The sequence below is a fragment of the Lissotriton vulgaris genome, chromosome 9, assembly GCF_964263255.1.
Source record: "Lissotriton vulgaris chromosome 9, aLisVul1.2, whole genome shotgun sequence".
Taxonomy (NCBI): domain Eukaryota; kingdom Metazoa; phylum Chordata; class Amphibia; order Caudata; family Salamandridae; genus Lissotriton; species Lissotriton vulgaris.
This window is the reverse complement of record NC_141697.1, coordinates 309,702,086-309,723,391: the sequence shown is the minus strand read 5'-3', so window position 1 is coordinate 309,723,391 and position 21,306 is coordinate 309,702,086.

The following is a 21,306-nucleotide window of genomic DNA, read 5'->3' as shown; positions in this document are numbered from 1 at the left end:
ATAAGAAAGGATGCCAGAACCAGTCATTTTTCTATCTAGCACTGAATGCTTTTTCTAGGCACTAACATTCACAGTTTCAGCAGAGGGACACTTGTCTTAGAAAGCACACACACAGGAATCTCAATGGGCCCACAGACAACAACTTTGCCGCTATACAATATTGTTTGCCTAATGCCAATTTAAGATTTCTTATTTAGCTACTTCTGTAAAAACAGCTCACATGCATCAGAGCTAATATTCCCATCCTGTTTTCTGTTTTAGACAAAAGCAAATCCTTCCACATATGCACCAACTGCACATTTCTACAGAGTAAGGTGTTATTGCCACAGATGAAGGCTTTAACTGAGTCTCACTACTGCATTTTTAATGGATCAGTAGACGTCCGTGGAGCCTCGCCCTGGCAAAAATGTCTGCTGCGGGATTCAGACTCCATTGGAGTCAATGAGAACATCGAAGTGAGGCTTCAGTTACATCTGTAATAAGGCCACTGAGGTGTGCAGGACCAAGAATCCATTGTTTGTGAGAGGGAGGACTGGGGTCTGAGTAGGAACATACTGTAGTAACCTTCAAAGCAAAAAGGCAATATGAGCTGCAGCACTAATGGACATCAGCTGCGCTTTTGGTTTGCTATTTTATTATCGTCATTGCAGCTCAGCTTACAATTTATGGAGTGCCATAACTACTGTAGGGTTTACTGTTAACCATACCATCCTCATGTTAATAAACATACGACCATTAAGCGTCCACCATTTATATAAAACAATGTTTCTTTTTGTAGACAATGCTGACAGGGGGGCTGAGGAAGTTATTATTAGTGGGGAGTTCTCAGCCAGTCACATGATAATGTAAGGTTTTTTTTCATAAAGAAAAAGCTGATGAGATTTAAATATTATGTAGTTGCAGAATAAGCGCAAGATTGCAAGGCTGTGGAATAAAACGAAACAAGACTTGAAAAGGATATAGGGTTAGAGGGAAGGAAAAGGAAGACAATTAAAAGGAATCATTTTACAGTGGATCCTGCATGATGCAGTCTACTCCGTGCCATCAACACAGGCGTACAAAAGCCAGGAGTTAGTATGTCAGCTCATGGATAGCTAGCACTCCTCATAAAAGCGCATGGTCCATGAGCATTGGTGCTGGGTACATCTTCAGAGCTGGGATGCTGCCATTAGTGTTATGTCACTGAAGTCACAAGGATTGGGAAAAATTCCAGCATCTCTAAAAAAAAAGTGTAGACATTAGCCATATTAATTCATCAGGGAAGTGGTAAAGGTGTGCATTTTGGAGCACACTGCCGCAAATATATTAGTAAAGCATGGTGTGGTAGCACATTTTCATTTACAGACAAGACATTTTCCATTAAAATCTGACAGAAGTGCGTTTCCTGATAAAAGTATTCAGTACACTACTGATAATGTGTGGAATTTGGAATTCAGTGAAATCATTTGCGCGTCATCAAGTAAAGTGTCTTGATTTGCTTTGATCCTATGAAAACATTTTTTCCATCATGCTTCAAAATGTGTGCTTTGAAGTATAGTGGCTAATATATTTTTGAATATTTGTACATTTCAAGTTTTGCTTTGTGTTGTTGTACCTTTCCTTTCACACTCAGCAAGATTAACACTTAGTTCAGGAAACAGAGCTTAACATCAGTGGAGGCTCCTCCGCTAAGGCGAAGGAGTGTAGCCCCAATGCTGAAAAGGAAAAATAAAATGATAATAACGCTGTTGTTATTATCATTTTATTTTTCCTATTGGAGTCAGTGGCAGGGTGGGGGTTGCAAGAGCAGGGGAGGAGTAGTGTGCACTCCCTAAGTGCGCATGACTGTTTGACCGACCCTCTTGGGCTGGACAAACAGTCATCTTCCCCACCAGGCTGCATTACACAGCCTGATGAGGAACACGCAAAGCCTCCCAGTCCCTGTATGAGCACCGAACCACAGTGCTCAGACCCATCACAATGCTGCATTGCAGTGTTATGATTGGCTAGGGAAGCCTAGGAGCCCTGGTGCTTCCTGCTATCAGCCCAGATTGGAGACTGGAAGAAGTAAGAGGATGGAGGACAGGCGGCAGCAGGCCTGCCGCACAGGTAAGTCTTTTTTTTTCATCTTGACTCCCCCATTCCCTCCAACCCTGACTGGTAGCAGCGCTACTGCCTAACATTTGACTACTATGACAGAATACAAACATAATTGAAAGGCACCTTTATTGCTATTTCACCTTCTAAACTCCAACATAGTCATTTTGGGGGGTGCTGCACAACCCCTCCGATACCCCTACTTCCAGCACCTATGTCTGTTAGGTCCTAGAGTTAGATGCGCCATTAGAGAAGACACGTTTAGGCAGTGATTACCAGGACTGTGAATGCTTGTGCAAAATGCACGTGTTAATTACAATTAATGGAGGATGCAAAAATTCGGTGGCTGAGCAATTTGCATCCAATTCTGATTTCGTAGATCTTGGAATGAGGAATAACAAGGAATTGTGCATGTTTCCCTCATTCGCAATAGCCCTAATCGAATTTTGCCTCACTTTCACTCTATCATTTTATACTAGGTTTTACCCTCCTAAATCTAGAGAGAAAATGATGCAGCAATTTGTTAAATGCATACATGGAAAGTAAAAGTTTGAAAGAGCACAAAATACAATGAATAGGAAAAGAGTAATGCTGTAAAATATAGAAGTGAAACCACACATTTACAAATTTGAGCTGGTCTTTGGCAGTAGCTCACATTTTCATTCTAATGAATGCAGCTTTAATGTTTTGCACTTTGCAGTACACACAGCTAGCTTTATATTCTGTGCTTTTTTGTATTAATTTGTATTGATTTTCAACAACGAATTACAGAACAATGCATTGTCCCTCATAAGGAACTAGAAACATTGACTAATGAGGGTAGCATTAGTTCGAACAGTTCATACAAGAGAGGAATAACATAAGCAAGGAACCAGAGGCAAATGCAACCAAACCGTCCCCTTTCCAAATCCTAAAGACAACCCGTGGAGAACCATTGCAATCAGATATACAATAAGACAGTGGTACAAGGTAGTACATTGTTGATCCCTCGAATACAGAACCAGTAATATTTTGGGCATATTCACCAATGCATCAATAGATAAATAGATTCAGGGCTCTTGAATCAGTAGGCCAAGACAGTAACTGTAGATCCTTTGATAAATATTCTAATTAAAGGTCCCAATACAACCCTAGAGCTTTTGCATGCTTCTGACGTAACTTTGGCTAAGTGTTCCATCTTCAGAATATTGAAAGCCTGAGAAGTCACAAAGACATCGTGGCTTTTTCCACCAGGTTGTCAATGTGTTTTTAGCAGCCCCTAAACAGTTCCACATGATGGTGCTATCTGACAAAGATTATTATTTGAGGGGCCTAGAGCACAGGCTCTAAGAAACTCCAACCTATCTGGTCTGGGGTAATTTAAGAATAATTTAATCTGGGGGTGTGGCCTGACCAGTGACCGTAATGGGCGCTTGGAGCTGAAGCTCCGTGAAACCCCTGTGCATCATGAATAGAAAGCAGCATTAAAACAGTGCAAATGCCCGAAAACAGCTATGGACCGTAAGGCGGAATGCTCGGAGCACCCCATGATCCTGCTAAAATTTTTATTTATTTGATTTGGTTCTCGACTGAGAGCCACATATATTAAATACACAATATACAATTTTTAAAGCATACAAATTTTCGTTCTAATACAAAGTTAAAAAAGATTTTTAAAATTTGTAAAAATTATAGCATACAAATTCATTTGGTGGTGTTTTACATATTATAATCAATTCCTTCATTGTGTTAACCCTACATTTGGTATAAACTGGTTGCAGAAAGCTTTTCCTTGCCGTTACCACTATTGCGTGGGAGCATCATGATCCTGCTCCCACGTCATAAACCTGCTGCGCGCCTGCTGAAAAATCGGAGCAGCCCACCACGAATGAGAGCAAAATGACGCCCCGGGCGCGGTAGGCCCTTCACTGGATGCAACATCGGTGGGCTGCTGGAGCCAGAACTGGTCTGCTGGACTCGGGGCCAGGAGCTGGAGTGGAGCGACTGCTGGGGCAGAGAGAGTGATTCTCCTGAGAGCGCAGCCTCCAACAAGGTCATGTGAGTGGAGCAGACCTGCGGTCTGATTACACTGATGACTGCGGTCCTTCGCACACTGCAGAGAAGAGAGAAACCAACACTGCCTCAATGACTGAGGGTTTCAGTAGACTGTTAACCTGTGACATTTACACATAGAGTCCCACGCTAAACGAAAAGAGATATTATATTGTGGGCCCCCATGATAACGAATGTTTTAAATAAAGCGAATCAACATGGCCTTATATCCACCTGGTCCGATGCCATAGTTATACCTATCTATAAAAAAGGTAATAGGAATGATCTAACTTGCTATCGGCCAATTTCATTGTTGGACGCGCTGGCGAAGGTAGCAGGTCAAATCATTTTAAATAGGATACAAACCTGGGGGAGGAAAATCAAGTAATGTCCAATCTGCAGTATGGCTTCAGATCAGGAAGGGGGACCATAGAACAATGTCTAAATCTGGCCCTTCTTATCTCGAAATACACCCAGGCAAAGTGCGGGAACCTTTTTATTTCTTTTATTGACCTAAGTTCGGCTTTCGACTGTGTAGGTCACGAATTCCTATGGCTAACACTCAGTGACATGGGGATCGACAGTCAAATCCTTTTATAAATTAAGGAACTTTACAGAGACGCAGGTGCAAGGGTGAGGTATGGCCGCAGGGGGGAGTGTTCAGACAAATTCCCTATAAAGAGGGGGGTCAGGCAGGTGTGCATTTTGGCACCCCTGTCATTTACCTTATATATTAACACAATTGGACAACATCTCAGGGACTTTCAGCAAGATTACCCTACCATCAAAGGGACCCCTATTCCAATATTGTTATATGCAGACGATGCTGCTTTAATGTCATGGACTAGACTTGGGCTACAGAGGACTGTGGATAAATTTAACACCTACATGAATCTTCGTGGTTTAAGAGTTAACATATCAAAAACCTATACAATGGCTTGCGGGAATGACAGAAAAAGGGTGCCCTGCCCAATTTTCCTCGATGGTAAGAGAATTGAAACTACGGATACATTCTCTTACTTAGGGGTACATTTTGATAGGAGGAGCTCTTGGCAAACAGCGGTGAATTCAAGGCAATTAGCCTTTGTGCGCTCCATTGGTGCTCTGAGAAACCTTGCAACTAAACCAGGGGGGAAGCCAGCTAAAGAACTAATTTATATCTACAAAGCTAAGTGCGTTTCAACCGCCACTTACGGTGCTGGTCTGTAGGGAACGGAAAATGCCCAGGTGATCCAAAGCTGTGAAAACCAGTTTATTGCCCATTTACTCGGTGTCCCCAAAACCTCATCCTCGTATATGTTGCACATCGAAGCAGGCCTCCCTTACATATTAGACACCATACGGATCTCCCCCATACTCCTTTGGCATAAGGTTTGGATTACCCCAGAGACTTCACTAAATAGAGATCTAATATATGATTGTCTCTCCCTTGATGGAGTTTCCAAAATTAAATGGTTACACTATGTGAGAAACATGTTCAAGGAGATAGGCCACCCGGAATTCTTTGAAAGGCCAATTACTATAGAGAAGGTCCCAAGAGGCTTGCTCAAAAAGATGGCTCTGGAGCACCTTGTCACCTCCAGGTGGAACGTTGAAAAAGTAAAAAATACTACTATTAGATATCAACAAATTACCTCTCATGAAGGGCTACAAAAATACCTCATATCAGTTAGTAGCCCCTATGCCCGCATGTTGCTCACTCGTTTTAGGCTAGGCACCTTTTTTCGCCTTGTCACTTTTCCTCATTGTAATAATTGGTCCATGGCTAATCTCGTATGCCCCTGTGATGACATTTCCCATCAATCAAACATACACTGTGTGCTATTCTGCAAATTTTATCAGGCACCACGCAGGGCGTACTTACTACCAATCCTTAAGGCATGGGGGATCCGATCCTGTATGCTAGCCTTCCTCCAATTGCAACAGCTGGAAGAAGATCACGTTATCTATGCAGTAAACTGTTTTTTAAACCTTGTCGTAAAGTTTCGGAATACAATGTCATGATCACAAATTGATTGATGTGAAACACCAAATTTTTTACCTGTGAAATTATTTTTTCGATCTGGACTTGTTTTATAATACGACGCACTCTGTAACAAGTGTTTTTATCATGTATGCTTTTATGATTTTGAACTCTGAATCGAATAAAGCGTGTTTTGTTTTGATTTGATTTGATTTGAGATATTATAGGGTTATTTCCCTCCTCTCCTGCCTGTTTGCTTTGCTGTGAATTTTCCAACGCGGGGACGAGGACTGGACCCCCGCACCAGTAGCTTTTTAGAGCACAGATCGGCGCGGATCGTCAGAAACAATCAAAAAAAGGCACAGGAGCACAGAGGCGCAGCAGCACACAGGGAGGGCACAGCAAAGCCAGTGTTGGCCCAATGGAGACTGAAAACCAGCAAATATGCACCAAGGCCTCAACTGGGGGAGCGACCTGTACCCAGATGGGATGACACGCAGAGTCCCCAAACAGCGGCAACTTGCATGTGACGCACTAAAGACCCAAGACACTGCACAAGCCAGCGCAATGAAGAAGAAGGAACATCCACTGGTGCACCAGGTTAAAGCAACCACACAGACACCAATGCATTGCTGCAGGACCTTAGGTCTTGCTTTAAGGTGCTAGGTAGCCGATTTTACACATTGGACAAATGACTTGATGGTCTAGGTGAGAGCATAGACGCCATGAGGTTCGATTAGATACAGGGGAGGGACGAATATCAGACCTCAACGATGTTACAGCCCAAGTAACAAAATGGATGGAGCGGCAGAAGAGAGTCATGCAGACAGTCGCCCAAACAAATGAGGATTTGGAAGCCAGAAGTCGAAGAAACAATGTGCGCATAATGGAGGTGCCGGAGTCCACTAACACGGGGAGACTCGACCAGTTCATCGATAGGCTACTGATGGAGCTATTCGGAACAGAGCAAATCACGTCTACGTTCATGGTGGAACGAGCACAAAGAATGCTGGGGGCGAGACCCAACCCTGGCTGTCCACCTAGACCCATCATGGCAAGGCTTCTGAATTTTAAATATCGAGACAAGCGCTACGACTCACCAGGGAAGCTTGGAGCCTATTGTGGCATGGATCTACTATTTTCATCTACCCAGACTATACTATGCTCATGCAGGAATCCATGTGCAAATTCACAGGAGTGAAACCCACACTATGAAACCTGGGCCTGCGATATGGGATGTTATATCCTGCTAGACTCAAGTCGACATGAACTTGAAAACAAGGTTGCTCGACAGCCCAGCAGACATCCAGAACTTTTGCCAGCAGTATTCCTGAGGGAAGTCGTCGAGTGGTGGAGCCTCTCCAGGCGGAGCATCACAGGACGCCTAATCAGGCGGAAGTGCAGATCTTTTCACACCCACCTTAGGCATGAATTGATTGAACCGGGACCCTTTCTCAGTCGCACAGCCGTGGACGCTGACCAGCACCGGTACTATATTTATTATATGCTGTTGAAGTGGAGGGCATTAACGAGTAAGCTCTGTTGGGGACACAGTTGGACAAGATTTGTCAACAGTACGGGTGTGCGGGGACGCACGTGGCATTGCTGCCCCCTTTTGATTTCACAATGGTACTTGAATGTGGGTATTCGCCACGTTGGCGTAGTACGAATGAGCAGCTAACTTTAGTGGATAAGGGGGCAGAGATGTGGATGGTGTGGGGGCAGCAGCATTTCAACATCGCCACGCCTTGTGGCAGCAATGCTACGATGAGGATCTGCAGGGCATGGTAGATCCCTGCTATATTCCGCTGATGTTCAGCTGCGGCTGCCATCCTTTCCGCCTCTATCCGCACCCTGTCCTCCATGAGCCTCGGCATGTGTGCCAGCTCAGTCACAGCTGGTATCGCTGGAGCCACTCTGAGTGGACAGGTGTTCTTCTCTCAGCGTCATGACTCCAATGATGTGAGTCAGGGCTCGTTGGAGCCCATGGAGCGGGGCTACACACCCAAGGATGGTGTCAAGTTTGGTAGCCATGAGGTCGAACCCCTCCCGCACCTGCTCTGCGGTCTCCCTCTGGCCCTCCAGCACACAGACTTGGAAGGCCATGTGTTGTTCTTGGGGGTCTTGGGGGGTGCAGGTGCTGTGGGTGCCTCCTGCTGGGTGCTTTGGGTAGTAGGTGGGGTCGAGGCAGCTGGCCTACCCTGATCCTGGAGGTGAGTTTTGGATGAGGTCAATGATGTCTTGGAATACTTGGGTGTCGATGGGGGTGTTGTCCTCGTCACCAGTGAAGAGTGGCTGGGACAGCTCTGCGATGTGAAGGGGAGATAGTGCATTACAATGTTTCCACATGTATGTAGCTGCATGGTGCATGTTGACATTCAGACAACAAGGCATTGTACATTGTGACAGTCTGTAGATCTGGGCGAGGACCCAGAGTCATTGTGGGTGTGCACTGTGCTGTGCTTGGTTGGGCATGTGTGCCATTTTGCCCATCTCCACCCGTCCCCCCAGTACCTGGTGGTCACTCACCCTGTTGCGGTAGTGTTATGTCCTGTCGAGCAGTGTCCGATCCCCCGACTCCAGTCACAGTCTCCACACTGATGACTATTGACACCAGCTCCTCCATGTCGTCCAGCTCGAACTGTGGCGCTGGGCCCCCACCTCCAGTCTGCGTTGCTGCCTTCAGGTTTGCAGAGAGTTTCTCCTTGGTCGGCCGCTTGATGTCATTCCATCGCCTCTTGACCTCGTCCATTGTCCTCTTGTGCTCCCCGACGGCATTCACCTTGTCCATGATGTTCCACCATATTCCCTTTTTGGTGCCCAATGACACGTTGGAGGTGACAAACAGTTATTGATGGTGTTCCATCACCTCCATGACTATGATCCTGTTCGCCTGAGGACTGAACTTTGTCTTCGTCTTCTTGTCCTTGCCCTTCCCTGTCCCCTAAGTCCCAGGTTGGTCGTCCGTGGTGCTTGTGGGGTTGCGCTCGTCTTCTGTGCCTGCTCCGGCATCCTCCTTGGTGCTAGAGTGTTTGTCAGTTTGTGTTTTTGTTTTTTTTTCTACTTTCATGTTGATTTTTCCCACCTGCGCCATGTGTGTTGCAGGCCTGGCGCTGCTTAGCGCTGGAGTCCTCATCACGCTTTGGCCCATCACAGGTTTTTTGGTGCTGTGGATTGTGTTTCTGTCGCCATCGAGGTGGTTGTTTCACGGACGCTGTCCGCAGTTTTGACAGTCTATCGTATGCTACCACCGTGTTGTGAATTCCACGTTGCCACAGGGTTATAACTTATTTTCTCGCAATAGACTGCGATGGTGAAAGTTGTTTTATGCTACTCTTGCACTAGTTATCATATGTTCTTGTGACTATACCCCTGGTGTTTCTTGGTGGACACCATTTATCGTTTAAACCTGAGAATAGGAGATATGAGTAAAGGCTATCAGTAACACTTCATTAACACACAATTTTAAATAAGGTTTAGGTGTAATGATGGAGGAACTACACGTTTGAATAGCACTAAAGTAGTAGGGCTTGTTCAAGTTTGTATAGGTGGCAACACCTGCACATGGGCCGATGATCTAATACAAATGTAGGATTAAGTTGAAGAAGTTAAATGTAACCTCTGAAAATAAGCTCAGCCACGTTCTCTGTAATTTGCACGTGGTGAACATCCCTATGAAAAGTGCATTTTATTTTGAGGTTTTTCAGCCCTGAATTTTAGCAGACATGCCTTAAAGAAATAAACTAGGCGTTCTCCTTCTACATATGATCTTGGAAGAAGAAGCGTTTATCTTATTTATTGTTTCCTCAACAATCAATATGAAAATCACAAGTGACATGCAAATCGTTTCATAACTGTTCTAAGGAATAGACATTGGACTGTGTGAAAGAATGTGTGTTGAAAATCCCACACCCGGGACAAGTAATGCTCGAATTGTTATTGTCTTTCATGTTTTAAAGAAAAAAAAACGATGGATGTTTGGAAGGTACTTTCTGCTTTATACTTTTACACCTCTGCCATCCCTTTCCTTTACTGTTAAAAAATATATATGATGCACAAGTATCATTTGACTATTGGCCTGCCTTAGTGGAACAAGGGAACATATTAGGATATAATCCAAATAACGAAACGTTCACAATCCTATATTACGAAGTATTCCATCACGTGCCCAGTAATCTGTTTTATTGGCACTTCCTTCTCACCCTGCATTTTCTTATTTTTTCTATAGCATCCATAGTTATCTATTGATATTTGTATGAGTTTTGAGGTTGTAATGACATCTCATTTCCAATGGATCAGATAATGTATTTATTACATTTTTCGATACAGGTGTCTTTTCTTTGCACCAACTATGGGGCATATTACCAAGCAATAGCGATAATTTGGTTAGAGACAAAAATTTACTGCAGAGCTGCGGCGGTTTTTATCGCAGATAAACCTTGGTATTACCAAAGTTTATCGCAAATGCGATAAAAATCGGCCGCAATGCATGAATATCGCTGAAAAGTCAGCGATATTCATGCATTACCGAGCTAATGTTCTTAGCCATGTTATCCACCTCCCATTGGATAACATGGCTAATGTTAGCTTTTGGAGATATTTGCGCTTAGCGCGAATATCTCCAAAAGTTGGTAATAGGAGATAGCGATGTTAGCGACTGTTTCCAGTCGCTAACATCTTGGCACGCACACTTTGCATGTCATTAGTGATAAATATCACTAACATGCAAAGTGGGGCCCAAGATGGTCGCTATCTCCTATTAGCTGTCGCTAACTGGTGTTAGCGACAGCTAGGTAATAGGGAGATAATTTTATCTCCGCTTTCTTGGCTTTTAAAGCCAAAAATAGCGGAGATAAACCCCCTTGATAATATGCCCCTATGTTCTTAAAACTCGAAATAATATATTTGTTTTATCAATTTAGGGCATGTAATTTAAATAATACAAGACTGACCCAAACACTTTGTTACATAGGGCCTCTTAAGAGGAGGTGGTAACTCAATATCCCTGGAGGTAACTTTACCGCAGTTACAGTTAATTCTTACGGTGTACAATTATTGGGGATTACAAGTATTGACATGGGGTTTCAAACTTGCACAGGTTTAAGCATGAAACGAAAGTGATAGAACAACTTAAATAGACGTTCTTGTGGGTATGCATAGTCCCTAGTCAACAAATTTAGCGCACCCACATTTGGTAATGGTAACCCAAGTCATTTACAATGTTTAGAAAACCGATTTTAAGAACTATATAAAAATAGCTATTATGATTATGATGAGTATAATACTAATGAGTATTATTATTAGTATTATCAATTACACGCATAATAATAATAATAATAATAATAATAATAATAATAATAATAATAATAATACAAACTGAAGTAATAGTGTGTGTCCCTCATTGCGAAAAGAAATGCATCAATCCTCAGTCCAATAATAGAAGCTCTGTATCCGAGGGCCATGCGATTTTCTTTATTTGCACGTTTTGAGGATGTCACCCTGAGAAATGGTTGTTGAATTCCAATTTCAATATCCAGAGCTTCCTTTAAAAGTATGCATTAGGATACATCCTCCAGCCTGCTAGCACTTCACCCACTCAAATGAGGTAAGTCATAGTTTCTTGTGAGATATTTTTCTGTGAGCAGAAAATATCTCTCAGTGAGGTATTTCTTGAGCAAACAATTCTCGAGCCTGCAGAGAATTACCAAAAATTGCAAACTTTATAGAAATGTACAAATTTCAAATAAAATGTTACCTAGGCCTAATAAAATACAGTATTAATTATAGGAACACTCTTCTACTAGGCATAATGCAAACCCGGATCATATTCCTACACCAAACTCATGTACGTTTTAATTTTTGACAAGGGAACTGACAGAAAACAGTGCACAAAATCCCATGTTTAAATTTGACGTGTAGGAGAAAATGTATGAGAGCTTTGCGTCATGCTTGTACTACACAAGTGGAACATGCATGACTCAAACCTTCAAGTCACATTTGTTAAGTCACGGAAAGCCACTGTGTCTGGCTTTGAATGGCTTCTTAAACATTGAGTAATGTAACGCAGCGCAAATTGCTGCATTGCTTTACTCTGCCCAAGGGAGGCTTACTATGGGTGTTGTAGGTTTTGATGCATTCCCAGTTTACCAAACCTGGCAAACCCGCGAATGCAACAAAAAGATGCACTTCTCTAAGAAAGGTGTAAAGAGGAGAAACATGTTTATTTCTCCTCATTTTTCCCCATTCTTCAGCACAGATGGAAAGAAGAAAATGTCGGTGAGGATTGCTCTTGAGCAAGAAGGTGTCCCTTCCTACAAAAAAATTTAATTTGGCTGCAACACAGGCATGCTTGCACCACGATGCAAGGGTGCCCGCATTGGTGCCAGGCTGCCAAAACAGCACCAGTGCACGGACTAATGAGAGGACAAATACGCACATTCCTGCCCTTTCCCTGTGACATTGGGCAGCACAGAAATTTGAGCCGCAAAACTCATAAATATGCCCCATAGTGTTTAACTCCTACAATCTGTGCCCAAGATGTCCCTGGGTACCTCTCTTTATCTAAGAGCATTTCCCCTCAAGAGGAGACTATGCTCTATTCTGCAATATACTTTTATTGTAATAACTGTCATGCAATACCATTATTTCTGCCTGGCTATAATCATGAAGCTGTCGGTAAGACATCTGTAAATTCTTACAAAGATATTACCAGGATTCTCTCTAAAAAGCAGGTTCTGTTTTGATCACGTAGCTTTATGTGATAAAAGGCACAAGGCACAAGGGAGTAGAATGTTTCTCAACTTGGCTCTGTTTCTGGAGGAATGGACTCTATTTTCAGCCTGCGTTTATTACATACATGAATTTTTTGCTGAGTACCAGAATTCTGTGTTTTGCCGATTACTTTTCCAGACATTAGTCTAATAAGTAGGAGAGATAGTTGAGCTGTCTTAAGTTGTGGGCTGTTGCTTGGTTTAAATGGGAGCCGTGCCTAGATTCCTATTCTACCAATGTCTTCTCAGCACGTCCTTCTGCAGCAGAGGTGGTAAATATTCTATTCACACCTGTAGAATCCACACCAAGGCCTCTGTACCCTGTGACCTGAATTTATATATTTTTTAATACGTGTCCTTTTCCACCACTATGTTTAATAAGTAAGTTCTGAATTATAACATAACTTGAAATAAATTAAAAATTCCAATACAAGTAAATAACAATTAATGAACGATTAGGTATTCCAATCACAGATACCATGATGGCTAACAAACAAAACCAAGCAAAGCAAAAATAACATTATTGCATAATTAAATGACAATAAAAGTAAAATCTAAGTATAATAAAAACAATATATAATGAAACACAACCCCTTGTTGTGTGGTAGTGGCCAGCTGGCTTTATCTGTTGGCTTTGCCTGAAGAAATAAATGTAATACCCCTAGTTCTTACTCTTGTGATGAGTGGCGAATATTCGAAGGCTGAATAACATTTACTGAAATCCTGCCAAACCAGAATGATGCCAATTCCTGAACAGAAGCATGTGCTGTGGGGCTCCAAGTGGTGAGCAGAGGAGATTGTATGCTTTCAGGGAAAATTGAAGGCACATGCATTTGATGGAGAAATGGTGGGGGGGGGGATTGTTTGACCCTCTTGTGGCATGTCAACAGCAGCAAAGCACTGGTTTGCGAGGAAGAGGTAGGTTGCCAGGAGCTTTAAGCAATTCCTTCTTGAGGTTAGCCCACTGCAAGAGAATACCAGTGCGCGCTATCTAGAAACACACTCGTGACCTATTACAGCCCCATAGCAATGCTGAGCAGTGAGTTATTTCCTTGTTAAATATTTGCTGGTTTGCAGATGCACTTCACTATCAGCAGTGCCATATTTAATTGCAGTGCAGCAGAGTAAACAGTACTTTCTAGGGCTATGTTTTAGACACTCCTGCTAGGGAAGACACAATGAGTGCCATTTTCAGAAAGGGGAGTTTGTCACAGTATTTATTTTTCGTAGTTGACATATTTAGTTTATTTGCCACATTGTGGAGTTACAACAAACGAGTGTATCCACCAACCTAGTTGGTGACATGCTTCATCATTGGGTTCCCACCAGAGAGACCGAGGGCCTCTTCGGTGTGCTACAAGGCCTCATTACAGTGGAACAGGTTTTTTTGAATAACATGAGTGCAAGTCGTGAGTGGTGAAAAAGTGGTTTTAAAAAATGCCTCCGTTTAATCCCAAAACTATTGTAATGGTGGAAAACTGGACACTGATAAAAACAAGTGCATCAGATGTTTCATAATCTGGTTTTAGTGAACCAGTTACATCATAATGTGAGAAGAAACAATTGGTCAACAAGTTTCTGCTTCTAAGGTATATTTAGTGAAGCATTCACAATCAACAGGAACTTCAATGGGCAGCACATTCGCCCTGAGTGTGGCTGGACTCTCTTTCCATGACTTCTAGTGTATACACAATCTGAACACAAAAAATCCTTATTCGTCCTATATATCCTTCTGGAAGAGATATATAGATGACATTTTTGTAATCTGGCAAGGACCTGAATGCAAATTACTGGAATTTTTTTATTGGATCAATACGTGTGACACTAACCTGAGGTTCACCAACTCCTACCACAGAGAAGAGATGATTTTCCTAAACATGGTCAGAATGAAGTCAGAAGAAAGACTACTGACAAAACCCCATTATAAGCTCACCGCCAAGAACAATATTCTGGCTTTTTTTAGTTTCCATCCTAGACCTTTACGAGAGAACCTCCCTTTTGGGCAGTATCTCCGTATAAGGCGAAACTGCAGTAAGGTGGAAGACAATCGCTTGCAATCTGTCGAACTAACAAACAAACTGCCAAAGCAAGGCTACCCTGAGACTATCCCAAAGAGAAGTTGTTAGAGAGCGAGAAACCAAACCAGGGAGGCTCTTTTGGAGTATACACCAAAACATACAGAGGAAATACCACTCACATGTGTCACCACGTATAGTGTTGCATCCAACACAGTTACCAAATTCATCTGCAAGCACTGGCGGATCCCTGAAAGCAATAATATCAAATGGGAAAAACGTTTGTTCTGTTTTAAAAAAGCCAGGAGTATCAAGGACGCGCTAGTGCATACTCGACCCAAGCAAACGTCAGTGACAATGACCCCCTCAGTGCTTAACGCCTGGGGCCTACCCAAAGTCATGGGTAATTTTCCCTGTGGGTCATGTAGCATATGTCATCTGACCACAGCTATAAAAACACTCGTATTGGAGACCGGAAAAACTTGGACACAACTTTGGCACAAGAACTGTAATTCGGTGAACGTAGTATACTTAATCATTTGTCCTTGTGACATCAGATACATGGGCATGACCACTTTGAAAATAAAACAATGGGTCTGTGATGACCGGAGTAATATCCGGTGTAAAAAGAACATCACTAAGCTGACTAAACATTTTTTGCAGACTAATCATACAACAAATGATGAACACTGGGCAGTGATTGAATAAATCAAACCTGGAAATAAATAGTCAAATATTTTTTCGAGAAAGAGCAGCAGTGGATTTACCACCTCTCTACCCATGTACATGGGCTTAATGATAATATACACTGGGGCTCTGTGATGAGACACTGGCAGACATCCCAAGGGTCTACCCCTAAAAAAACTGATAACACACTTTGTTAGATAATCTGCCAGTTCTAAATTCTACCTACATACAGTTATAACATTCCGTAATGATGAAACGCTGACAAACATCGTAGGCGCTTAGTCCTAGAATTACTGATAAAACACAAATTGTCAATTCTAGTTTACCTACATTCAGTGATAATATCATGTAACTAGGAATTGCCTTCCAAATAAACTGGGTCTATTCACCACTGATAACCTTTTATTTAATGGTGTTAGGAATGAACACAAGGTTTATGGCAGAGCCACTATCTCAATAAAGTTTCGCCTTTTCAAAGCATGTGATCCTAAAATAGCGTGCTAGCCATTTAACCACAGCAGACACACTACATGGAATCACGTGACTTTAGCACTGATGTCACGTGAGATCACCTTGATTGACTGTCCTCCACTCCTAATAAACTAGTTGTCATACTCTGCTCCGCAAGTGGTGTTTGCGGAGATTTACCAACTTGCGCTCCGCTGGGAACGTGAAGTTGGGCAAATCTCCGCCTCCATGGTGTAGCAGAGTACGAGGCTAGCCCCATATTACAGAAAATAGAAAAATACCACTTACATTGTCTTCTACCCTTCCCTCCTCCTCGCCTCTGTGTCTCCCTTCTTCCGGAGTCCTCCTCCTCACTACCCTGTAGGAATTACATCATGCGTGATCTGTGCATGCACAGTTCACGGAAGACGTAATACCTACAGGGACGTGAGGAGGAGAACGCAGGAAGAAGGGAGACACTGCGGTGATGAGCAGGGAAGGCATAAAACAAGATAAGTGGTGTTTTTTTCTAATGTATTATATTGCTGATGGTCCCGGATTATACCACTGAGGTTTTGTTTTACTACGTGGAGCTACGCGGCATTTTCTTCTTCCAATGGTTTGGTGCCTGTAGCCTATATCCTGTGTCACATGACTAGGCATAGCTGGCAGTTTGTCTTTTTGTATTATTCCCAGACAGTGAGACAAAGGGGGGATAGGTTTTGTCAGTAGGGTCCATCTCTCACTTGATAGGGGTTGGAGCTGTCACCCACCATACTTGCACATCACAAAGTCTCTGCCTCAGCACACTCACAAAGGTTTCACACTGGTCTTTTGTGCCCCCAGACAAGCTGGGCAAGGAGGAAGGAAGCACCAGGCACCTCAGGGTGTGGAAGCCATTAGAAACCTTTCCCACTTCAAAGCTGGTATCAATGATAAATAGTGGACTTCAGACCCAAATCTTCATTTCATCTGGTCCTGTGAAATACTCAGAAAGACTGCTGTACTGCTCTACTGAAAGAGGGACTGCTACTCTGCTGTCACACTGCTCTGCTTCCTGAGTGGAAAGGACTGGAACTGCTTCTTGAACCCAGGACCACCAGTGTGACCCCAAAGGCTAGCTGGCTGGCCTCCTAATCAGCGCCTCAGAGACAGAACAGGATCCAACTACCTTGAACTCTGTGAGCTGTGAGTCTTGTTCCCCAAGTGGTGCAATCCCAGTCCTAAACCCTTTGAAGTGGACCAAAAAGGTGCTCTGTTATCCCAGCTGTCACCTTGTGGACAGATCCAACGCGGTGCAATCCATCTCTTCACAGATCTGGCACTGGAACCAGCGCTGTGTGATGCCTCTCACTGTATGTCCTCACAGCTCTTCGAAACTGCCACTGTACAATGCATCATCAGTGTACGACTTCACATTGCAGACATGCAGCTCCCTGAAATTGACACTATGCATTGCTTCATCAACGCAGGTCCTCGCTTAGTAGCCTGTAACCCATCGGAACCACCACTGTGCAACACTCCTAGGATTTTAAGGTACTTTGCCTAACTTAATGCCTGTATCTGGCCACGCTGTATCCTGGTCGACCGGAAGTTGTGACTTGTGACTCTGTCCTGGTGTGGCACATCCAGATTACCACAGTTGCCGCTTTATGCTTTTGAGCACTATTTTTAATTAATCTTTAAAATTGCATAGCTCTGGTTCAACTAATTGGAATTTCGTCATTTTGGTCTCCAATAATTTATTAGATGTAACTCTAGTTTGATAAACTGTTGTGGTATTTTTTTGTGCTGTTATTTCACATTATTACTGTTTGAAGTGCTGCATAAATACTTTAGGTTTTGCCTCTAAATTAAGCCTGTCTGCTTTTGTGCCAACCTATCAAGGGGCTAAGCACAGGTAACATTGGGGTTTGCTCGTGACTTCACCCTGGCAGGAATTGTGGCTTTTACTTGAGTAGGGTTCCCCACCTTCAACCAATAACCAAATTTCCTATAGCAAGTTTTAAGGGATCAAGTGTTCATGAAGACATATAATAACTTGATACAGGAAAGATTGTGGGCTACAGCAAATTTAACTCTAAAAGCAGCAGTAGATTTGACCAAAAGCATTGAATATTCAGAAAAATAAGAGATACACGTTCGCACAAAATACACATTTTAGGGAGAAATGGTAACATACGTAGGCACAAAAACAAGATAAAAAAAAAGTTATAATCAACCTAGGAAAAAATAAGCAGTACACTGCTACAGATTTGTGAGTAACGCTCAAATTGGGAATTCAAAACCATGTCCTGTATTTTAACGATTTTGCAAGAGATACAGAAAAAAAGGTAATTTCAGAACAGTGTGTAAAGGTGGAAGGATAAATATGATTTATGAGGATGCTGATGACTCAGGAGACATCTTTGATTCTAACATTGCTTTATGTATAGGGGCAGAGTCAAGGTGTAAAGGTTTACCCAGGTGTCACATCTTAATGGAGGGAAGAGAGTGAGGGTAATTGTTTGTTAGAAATGGGGGGTCTCTAATTAGTAGAGGAATGCACCTTTGCCCAACTATGGACCCTTGTTTTAGTCATTGCAAGGGGATTAAGCACTTTAGATAATCCCTGCTCAACCCCTTGGTAGCTTGGCACGAGCAGACAGGCTTATTCCAAAGGCAATGTGTAAAGTATCTGTACCAAATACACAGTAACACACTGAAAACACAAATGGACACCACACCAGTTTAGAAAAATAAAGTATCTTTATCTAAACCAAACAAGACCAAAATTCAAAACATGCAACATACCTGTAATAAGATATTACTTTTAGCACAGTTAGTTCAAAATTCGAACTTGTAGAAACAAATAGCTCCGCCTGTGGCTATTACGGCACCATGACAGGCATAAATCCAAAGGATGGCGCTGATCGCTAGATGAGTAAAGATCGCGCACGGAGGCACCTAGACACCCAAACAACAATACCTTGGAAACAAAGTCTATGGATTATGCATGCCGTCGGAGAGATGAGGCGTTGGTGCCGAGGCGAAGCTGGTTCCCTGGTTGCCACGGGTGAGACGAGGCATCGAATCAGTAAGGAGGCAAGTATGACATGTACGTTTTAGTTATACAAGTCCTAATAGTGAAAATCTCCTAAATTCATTTCACACTACAGGATGGCATACCTCTCCCATACAATACGATTGGTGTTACCTTATTGCAATTAATAAGGAGCGCTTCCAAATGGGAACATGTAAACAGCTTATGTTTGGTGGCTATAGAATTGTAATGTAAAATCGTTTTTTTATGGTGAAGTCAGATTTTAAATTAGAAAACAGTTGTCATTTTCCTGGCTTAGCCATGTAGAGCCTGCAGCCTATCTCTGGATCAAATGACTTGGTGTAGTAGGTAGTTGGCCTTTGTGTATTCCTCTGAGACAGCCACATACAATAGAGTCCCTAGGTGTACCTGGATTGGCCCTCATTAGCAAGGTGAGTTAGGCACAGCCGCACTTACAGCTGAATGGGCTGTGTTCTACCTTCGCACAAAGTACTGCATAGCCCCTATAGTTAGTCTGGACATAGGGCAGGAGAGGCAACAAACCTGTGCACTTCAAAGGGAGTCATCTTGAAGTTCTCCCACTTCAAAGAAGGCATCAGGTATAAATATTGGACCTCAGACACCAACTCTTCAGTACACTTCTGGACCTGTGCAGGACTCTGTCAGGAAGAATGACTCTGGTGCTGCCGAAAGGACTGCCACACTGCTGGATGGCGGTCCTCAATGATTGCTACCTATTGTGATGAGCTGCTGCCCTCTTGCCCTGGTGAGAATTACTGGATCTGTTACCTGTAGTCAGGACCACTAGTTTGATTCCAAGGGCTAATCTCTTGTAACCAGCACCTGGACTCAGCAATTGTAAGTTCAACCCTGCTAACTGGTGCAACCCAGTACTTATCTGTAGGACGTGGACCTGAAGGTGCTCTGCAAGCCCTTCTATGGATCCAACAGAACCGACACATCTCCTCTGCTGTGCGGCACAACGCAGAGCAGGCCCAACGCATTGCCTCTGTGATGAGGACTCCGCACCTACCTCGCAACCTCCAGCTTTTACAGAACCACAGATGTATGATGCATCCTGATGCGGGTCCTTGCATTGCAAGCCTCATATCCACAGCAGCCTCAGCGATGATGCAGAACGTTGCATTGCAATCACCGCAGTCTGTTTTCAACCAGTTAGGCTGTGGCACATCCTTGATGCAGGACTTCACATCACATGCCTCCCTCCTCGCTCACTGTAATCAATGATGCATGCAGCATTTCCTACCCAGACCTCGCATCACCTTGTCTGTTTGATGCCTCCTTGACACGGGACCTTGCAACGCTTCACAGCTCATGCCTAACTGGGTTCCCTTAGCCAGCCACCCTCCATGGCGGTTTGTCTGAAACTGTGACTTCGTCCTGGCCCGATGCAACCAAATACCCATAGCTGGGTTAATTTGTTTTATTTTGGTCTTGTTTTATTTGTAAAAAATTTACAATATTTTCTAATCTGGTGTGGGGTCCATTTTATATTGTGTTTTCACTCTCTTCCTGTCTGAAGTGTTGCAAAAATACTTTACACATTGCCTCTGTACCAAGCTACCTGTTCCACCCCCCACAAACAGTATCCCAATTTCCAACAGAATGTATATCAACAACCAAACTCCTAATGTGAAAGACATTTAAAACAGAACATATAAATATATAAAACATAAAGATATATCAAATGTAATAAAGTATAGACCAAAGTAAATTACAATATACATGTACAATTATGAAAAAAAACAAATGAAAAACATCAAGAATGTTACCATGCTCCCCTACAACGAATATTAAAATTGATAAAAATCCAAATAACTTACAGAAAAATACAAAATATACTATCAATTATGTAATAACAAAAAGAAACATACCATAAATGACATTATATACACTGATAATAAATACATTAATATTATTAACAATGATTTAAAATTTAAGGAAACAAATATTCTTACCTGTGATACATTATTCCACAATCTAAATGGCATCGCAATGTTACAGAAATTATATGAAAGATTTATAATAAGTTAACACAATATGAAAGAAGAACACATAAGCTGTTGCTATAATGTCTCTAACAGAGGTCTCCAACACCATATTTACACTTGAACAGTTCATTTAAACAAAATATTGACTCCCAACCAAAGATAGTTCAGAATACAATACCCAGAATACATAATCAGAAGATGATTCAGCCTCTTATTTGAATCATCTGGTGAGAGACCATTAGGGGCATATTAACAAGGCGGC